Consider the following 8,489-nt stretch of genomic DNA (forward strand, 5'->3'; position numbering starts at 1 on the left):
ATATAATGGTCTCTTATTTAAAAATGTTAAATGTCACCATAGATTCATAAAGAATCTAAACTTTTTGTTTAAAAGTTATAATTTTATAAGCAATATTTGAACGGACTGAGGTATACTTTAAAAATCTTAAATATAAGCAAAATTAAATAACTTCCCACAAATAAAAGCTAAAGATATGATCGTGACATATTTTTTAAATATAAAGAGTACTAAAAATTATCTGAAGCAATACAAAGTCACGTTTTCTCTCATTTTCATACAAACAAGAAAAATAACATGAATGTTTGCACAGACACTATAGTTGCTTTTTTTTATCAGCCAGCTTTCTGCTTTCAGTGAGTACAGTGCCTCACTTCCAATATCTGATCAAAACCAGAAAAAGACTTCTAAAACTGTGTGCACTGCTCCTGGGGAAAGGCTATGTGGAGGCTGACAAGATTGTCTACGTACTGTGCACCTTAGATCTATCACTCTGCATTTCATATCAAATTGATTTTGACACATTACACTTGAATAAAACAGTGGTAGAACATGCATGCTCATTTACACTTTGATATTAATTGTTACACTTTTGTGCACTAAGTAAATGTACATAATTGGTAAAAATGCATGGGAAGTAGGTCAAATTAACCAAATATGTATTGTAAAAAAAAAAAAAGCACTTCCTTGCATTGTGTTATAAAATAATTTACATCTGCATGTAATATCAAAAAGAAAATATTCTTTCTAATCATCCAATGAAGCAGAGTAATCATTTATTAAGTGTAGACTGAAGTTCATTCAACATGATTTGTTCTTGTGAGTGAAAGAAAAATTTCCTCAGCTAAGCACCATCTATGTTGAGAAGTTTCAGGAACATCAAACCTTAGACAGCCAAGAGTCCCTTGAGGGTAAGGGAGCTTAAGTTCCTAGGAAATCTATGGGAGGGAGGGAGAGACAGCAAACTCATAGCTAATCCACTTGCTTTCAATGGCTCTCTTTTGAAATAGCTGTGTCACCACAGACACTTCATCTTCTTGTGAGTCAAAGCCATGTTTCCCCAAAGAATTAAGTTTTGAAAAAATAGGGAGGAATAGTTCCATTGGGCGCAACTTTCCCTGTCCTGCCAAATCATACCAGTAGTATGTCATATAACTTAAGCAATTAGGGTGCTGTAGCCTCCAAATGACTTTGAATATAAGACTGAAAATCTCTCAGGAACATATTACAGTACCTATACCAGAATGATGTTAATACACCAATAATATCTGAGCCAAATAACTACAGAAGGAAAAACTTTGTCATGAAAACTTTTATAAAAGAAGGAAGTTGTATGTGCATGCATACATTAGCTTAAGGCAGAAGGCAACACCTCTCTTTGCTGAAAGTCTGGGAGAGTGGGTTTCATCCTTTGTGATATTTATTCTTCATCCAGGCACTGTGAAATGCTAGAGATGAAGCCTGAGCATAAGACTCATGCACTCTCCAACAAAATAACATATTCATCTTTCTGCTTTGGTCTTTAGAAGTCCCAGAATGATGCTGACCCTTCAACCTATCAATGAGCATAGAACATTATGTAAGTCTTCCAAAAAAGGTAATAAATAAATAGTATCCTTTTTGTTCTCTTTTTCACAATTCTAGAAAGGTGCCACTCCATTGGATACTGGTACCATGTGGTCCGAATATTTCTGTGGCCTAGAGACCTGCCTTGTGTGCTGTAAGAGGTTTAATCTAACCTTTGACTTCTACACACTAGATGTGTGACACCTCACCCCTGCCTTGTCTAAATTGTGCCATATGTGTTAGGAATATTGCTAAGTTTAACATAGTAACACACACACACACACACACACACACACACACACACACACACACATCAAAAAGTGTCCCGGGGGTATGAAAAAATTCCCTGGTGTTAAGGACTGCTTTATCAGAGGAAGAAAATAACCTTTGGTGAAGATAAGTTCATTGAGAAAATCAAGAGGCAATAGCTGTGAACTTCACCTTGAGGAATTGAGACATCAGTTCTAAGAGCTAGATGTTCGGCACCCTAAGTCCTGGCATGTAGGGACCAGTGTAGGATCTTCACTGGTACAAGCAACATAAATAACTGATGTTCTTCTGTCTCGACATGGAGATGGTCAATAAGCATGTGCCTAGGACTGTGATAATCCTAGGCATTAAGAAATTGCTAGAAAGAAGCTGTGCTCTTCCGGGAAAATGGTGACTCCCGCTTGAGCGCCTGAGTCGCCGCAGACTGCAGAGCCTGCGCCCGGCGTGGGCCCCACTGTGGGCCCCACCGGGGAACCCTGTCTGCTGCGCCAGCCGCAGCCCCGTGCACAATGTGGTCGCTGCCCCTAGGCTTCGAGCCCCCAGCTCCCAAGGACTTGGGGCAGCAGAGTTCGGCGGAGCTGCGGGAGAGGTTGAGGCGCCAGGAGAGACTTTGAGCAATGAAAAATGCATTTGCAAATTGCCCGACAAGAGTAAAAAGATCTCAGACACCATCGCCAAACTGAAAGCTGCCATTGCAGAACATGAAGAGGTTGGTGGGAGAAGTGAACTGTTTAACCCTGTTAGTGTAGACTGTAAGTTAAGGCAAAAAAAAAAAAAAAAAAAAAAAAAAAAAAAAAAAAAAAAACAACCTACAAAGACAAGGCTCAGAATTCTGACCTGATGCTTGATACTTCGTCATTAGTTCCTGAATGTTTCTCTGTAGATATTAAATCCTCTAAAACAACCTCAGAAACCCTGGGACCTGCACATGTCACTCACGGAGGCAATGAGAAGACTTTGGAGGCTGCCTGTCCAGTGAGCACAGGCCCAGCTCCCAGCAGCAGGGCCAGGGCATCCTCGTCTGAAGTAAACCAACATCCTGCCCAGCACCCTGTTTCAAGTCAAGCAGAGGATACTTTCCAGCAGCATTGACAGTCTGTTTATCACTAAATTGCAAAAGATCACAATCTCAGACCGGACTGAACCCTCAGAAGAAAAACACCAGCGCTGACAACCTTCCAGGGCTCCAGAGCGAGACTCCGAAGAAGCCGCATTACATGGACATGCTAGAAATGCGAGCCAGAAACCCAGTGCCCCCTCCTCATAAGTTTAAGACCAATGTGTTACCCACACAACAAAGTCACTCACCAAGTCATTGTCAGAGGGGTGAGTCTCCTGCCTCCTCAGAAGAGCAGCGACGCAGGGCGAGGCAGCATCTTGATGACATCACAACAGCGCGCCTCCTTTCGCTCCACCACCTGCCTGCACAGCCGCTCTCTGTCGAAGAGTCCCTGGCCCTGCAGAAAGAGCAGAAGCAGAGTTACGCGGAGATGCAGGCAAAGCTCGCCGCACAGAAACTAGCCGAGAGACGGAATATTAAAATGCAGAGCTACAATCCAGAAGGGGAATCTTCAGGGAGAGACCGAGAAGTGAGGGACGGACGAAGACGACGATGCCCAGTCCTCGGATGAACGCTGAAGATGAGCGAGCACGGGGAGACCTCGAAAGCTGACTGTTGAGCTGTTACTGTCTCCTGTCAAACTTCCTAACAAGTATCAAGATCAGTGTCAGACTTTGCTGAGGGACAGCGTTTTTTAAAGTTACACAAAAGTAGCTACAGAATAAGAGCCTGGTTTGTCGTTGAGATGATCTTCATGCGCTTGATGAATATTTGAACATTGTGTTTGACCGTATTGTATTACAGTTTGGCAGTATGTTGTGCATTGGTCTGATAGTTTGGTGTGGTGGAACACACTTTTTCTTTACGCTAACTGCTTTTTCCTTATTCTTACTCTTATCAAATAGCATTGCTTACATCCCTTCTAGTGAAATACTTCGTTACCCCAGGCACCCACAATGAATTAGGAGGACCTGGTTCCCTTTCTTGAGATGAAGGGAACAGACTAAAGAGTGGTAGGCATGGGTACATAGAGTTCCTGGGGTGCTGTATGTGATGTACTGTTTAAGACACTCAAAAATGTTACAGAAGGGTATATTTGCTGCTCCTGTCCTGGGGTGATGGCTGTCTTCCTGAGATGAGGATAATGTGCCCTTTAAAGAGGTGCTGGATAGGGGAGGGTCTGCACTGGTTTGCTGAGCTGCTCTTGGCTTCCAGTGTCTTGAGCTCCTTGCTGTCTTGGATGATAGGCCCCTGTACTGAACGCTTAGGTGTGGTAAGGAAGCTGATGTTTTTCTAAGAGTTACAGTTGAATTTTCAGTATATTGCTCTTTTTCCTTTTTAAACCCAAAGACGTGTTTATAGGCTGCAGAAACCTCTGTCTCATGTATGTACACATTTGTGTTCTTTAAAATGATTATATGATCATTCCCAGCAAAGATAACAATATGTTATAAAAAAAAAAAAAAAAGCCCTTTGTCTATTATGGGGAACTTGTAAAGGAAAAATAAAATACCAATCAGAGCAAAAAAAAAAAAAAAAAAGAAAGAAAGAAAGAAAAGAAAAGAAATTGCTAGAAAGCCTTAGTTCCATATACCCCATTAAAGAAGAGGGAAATAATACAACATATTTGAGGAACTTTTTCAACCAAATACTAAACTTCTCAAGCTTTTATTAGGAAGAAAAGGCTTTTGTGCCTGTCCATGTTATGATTTTCAAAACAACATGGATTAGGAATAATCTCTTTCGTTGACAGATACTTGGTTTGTACAGTTCAAGAGAAAGACCACCCATAAAGGAGATACTTGGGGGATGTGGTGGTAAAATCCTACTGTGTTGGAACTCCTGCCTCCTCAGGGACAACTAGCAGACTGCTAGAGAGAAATATGCGTTTTACAGGCAAGAGTTTAGGTCATAACACCTCCTCATGGTGGGGAGGCCTGATGGCACTCAAAGAAAGAATAAGCAGACTACCAAGATGAGACTTGATAGCCTATGACCATATAGTGGGGGAGGAGGTCCCCCTCAGTCATAGACCTAGGGGAGGGGAATAGGGTGAAAGCAGGAGGGAGGGAAGGACGGGAGGATACAAATGATGGGATAAGAATTGAGTTGTAATCTGAAAAAATTAGTAAAATTTTAAAAAGGGTTTAGATCATAGACACATAGTGTGGGAAAGCACGTGCAGTGCAAGAGGAAAGAACAGAGAGGCAAAGAGGTAAAGAAGCCTCTACCCCAAACAGAACAGCAGAAGGAAAATGTGTGGCAAGAGTCAGAATGCAGGAGGCCGAGCCAAAGGCTGTGTATAGGTCAGTCTCATTTTGCAAGAAGCTTTGGAAACTTGACCCAGAGAAATTAATCAGCAAGCCCAACTCTAAAGTTCGCGTGGCAGCCTGAAAGAGGGCTGTGAGAGAGTGAAGATGGTGTTCACAGCTTTCTCTCTCATCATGATGTTCTATAGACTTCACATACCCCTGAGGCTATGAGGACGGGCTTGAGATAAGGAGATACCAAAAGGAGCTGCAAAGGGGATTGGAAGGAAGGCAATAATTATGTTTCCTATTCACTTGTGTTTTTGACATTAAAATCAATCAGCAAATACATACAGCGGCTGGCTTCGGCGTGGAACATGGCTCTGTAGCTTTACTAGCTTTGTCATTTTGACAAATTAGTTAAATTCTCTGATCCTTGGTTCTCATATAAGAAATAAACACACACACTAAGTGAAACCTTGGTAAAAACAAACATTCGCAGTGGATCACATTCTTGCTGATGAGCTGCCAGCCTTCACCAGCCACAGTTCTCAAACAAAGGTGGGCGGGGCACACCCAGGCTCCTTAGCCTTGTCCTGGGATCATTCAGACCCGATCTTAGGTCACTATGTTGCCATTCATTCATAATGTAGGCCTCAGCATCTTACATTTTGTGGATTTTAGTTACTCAATGGACCATCTACAAAGTTTACCTAATTTTGTAAAAGCACAACTTTGAGCTTTGAGGTTAAATTTTCTGGATGAACTTCCAGTGTTCTACAGATGTGTTGCACAGTGTTTTTGAGATCAGCAACAAGCCACATATAGTTATGTGGGGTGTGAGTCCTGTGCAATTGCAGAAGATAGAGGAGATAAGAAAAATCATGTGGATTTTTACATGAAATTAAATACAGAAGAGAATGTTTATTTGGAATTAAATGTGCTATGCCTTTTCTTTTTTTCATTTTTTATTATTAATTTATTCATATTACATCTCAGTTGTTAGCCCATCCCTTGTATCCTCCCATTCCTCCCTCCCTCCCGCTTCCCCCCTATTGCCCTCCCCTATGTCTGTGACTGAGGGGGGACCTCCTCCCCCTGTATATGCTCATAGGATATCGAGTCTCTTCTTGGTGACCTATTATCCTTCCTCTGAGTGCCACCAGGCGTCCCCATCCAAGGGACATGGTCAAATATGGGGCACCAGAGTTTGTGTGAAAGTCAGATCTCCTTCTCCACTTAACGGTGGAGAATGTCCTGTCCATCGGCTAGTCTGGGTAGGGGTTCAAAGTTTACTGCCTATATTTTCCTTGGCTGGTGCCATAGTTTGAGGAGGACCCCGGGGCCCAGACCCGCCTGTAGTTTTCCAGGACCCTCTGGATCCTTCTATTTCCTCATTCTCCCAGGCTTCTCACACCTAAAGTCTCAATAGGATGTCCTCCCCTCTGACCCACTTTCCTGGTAGGTAAAGATTTTCATGGGGACGTACCCCTTGGACTAGTGTCTCAATATAAGTAAGTATATACCATTTAACTCTTTTTACTTCTGGGTGAACTCACTCATTATGATAATTTCTAGTTCAATCCATTTGTCCACAAATTTCGGGAATTCCTTGTTTTTAATAGCTGAGTAGTATTCCATACTGTAAATGTACCACAGTTTCTTTATCCATTCTTCTACTGAGGGACACGTAGGCTGTTTCCATGTTCTGGCTATTATGAATAAGGCAGCTATGAACATGGTTGAGCATATGTCCCTGTTGTGTGGTAGTGCATCTTCTGGGTATATTCCAAGGAGTGGAATAGCTGGGTCTTGAGGAAGCCCTATTCCCATTTTTCTGAGAAAGCGCCAGATAGATTTCCAAAGTGGTTGTACTAGTTTGCATTCCCACCAGCAATGAAAGAGTATTCCTCTTTCTCCACATCCTCGCCAGCATGTGGTGTCAGTTGAGTTATTGATCTTAGCCATTCTGATGGGTGTAAGATGGAATCTCAGTGTTGTTTTGATTTGCATTTCTCTGATGACTAAGGAGGTTGAGCATTTCTTTAAGTGTTTCTCAGCCATTTGATATTCCTCTGTTGAGAATTCTGTTTAGTTATGAGCCCCATTTCTCTATTGGGTTATTTGGTTTGGTGGTGTTTAATTTCTTGAGTTCTTTCTATATTTTGCATCTTAGACCTTTGTCAGATGAAGGGTTGCTGAAGATCTTTTCCCAGTCTGTAGGCTGTCGCTTTGTTCTCTTGACAGTGTCACCTGCCTTACAGAAGCTTCTCAGCCTCATGTGGTCTCATTTATTAATTGTTGACGTTAAGGCCTGGGTTATGTTTAAAGTTCTGGAGAGAGCAGGAATACAAGGCACTTATCTAAACATAATAAAGGCTATATATAGCAAACCAATAGCCAACATTAAAGTAAATGGAGAGATACTCAAGGAAATCCCTCTAAAATCGGGGACCAGACAAGGTTGCCCACTTTCCCCATATCTCTTCAATATAGTTCTTGAAGTTCTAGCCAGAGCAATAAGACATCAAAAGGAGATCAAGGGGATCCAAATGGGAAAGGAAGAAGTCAAATTATCCCTATTTGCAGATGATATGATAGTGTATATAAGTGACCCCCAAAATTCCACCAGAGAACTCCTACAGCTGATAAACACCTCAGCAAATTGGCAGGATACAAAATAAACTCAAAAAAGTCAGTAGCTTTCCTATATACAATTGACAAACAGGCAGAGGAAGAAATTAGGAAAATTACTCCCTTCACGATAGCCACAAGCAATATAAAATATCTAGGAATAACCCTAACCAAGCAAGTGAAGGACCTATTTGAAAAAAACTTTAAATCTCTGAAGAAAAAGATTGAAGATGACATCGGAAGATGGTGGGATCTACCTTGTTCGTGGATTGGGAGTATTAACATAGTAAAAATGGCCATCTTACCAAAAGCAATTTACAGATTCAGTGCAATCCCTATCAGAATACCTACAAAATATTTTGAAGATATTGAAAGAACAATTCTCAACTTCATATGGAGAAACAAAAAGCCCAGAATAGCAAAAACAATCCTATACAATAAAAGATCCTCTGGAGGAATCTCCATACCTGATCTCAAGCTGTACTATAGAGCAACGGTAATTAAAACAGCATGGTACTGGCACAGCAATAGGCTAGTGGATCAATGGAATCGAACTGAAGACCCAGAGATGAATCCACACACATTTGGTCACTTGACTTTTGACAAAGAAGCCAAATCCATTCAATGGAAAAACGACAGCATCTTCAACAAATGGTGCTGGTCTAACTGGATGTCTACATGTAGAAAAATGCAATTAGACCCCTATTTGTCACCATGCACAAAACGCAAGT

General features: G+C 41.4%; 1 pseudogene; it reads left to right on the forward strand.

Annotated features, from left to right (window-relative positions):
• Positions 1 to 2,324: 2,324 nt before the first annotated feature.
• LOC127206976 (DNA-directed RNA polymerase II subunit GRINL1A-like) lies at positions 2,325 to 3,453 on the forward strand (annotated as a pseudogene).
• The last annotated feature ends 5,036 nt before the right edge of the window (positions 3,454 to 8,489 follow it).

Source organism: Acomys russatus, chromosome 24 (genome assembly GCF_903995435.1).
Source record: "Acomys russatus chromosome 24, mAcoRus1.1, whole genome shotgun sequence".
Classification (NCBI taxonomy): domain Eukaryota; kingdom Metazoa; phylum Chordata; class Mammalia; order Rodentia; family Muridae; genus Acomys; species Acomys russatus.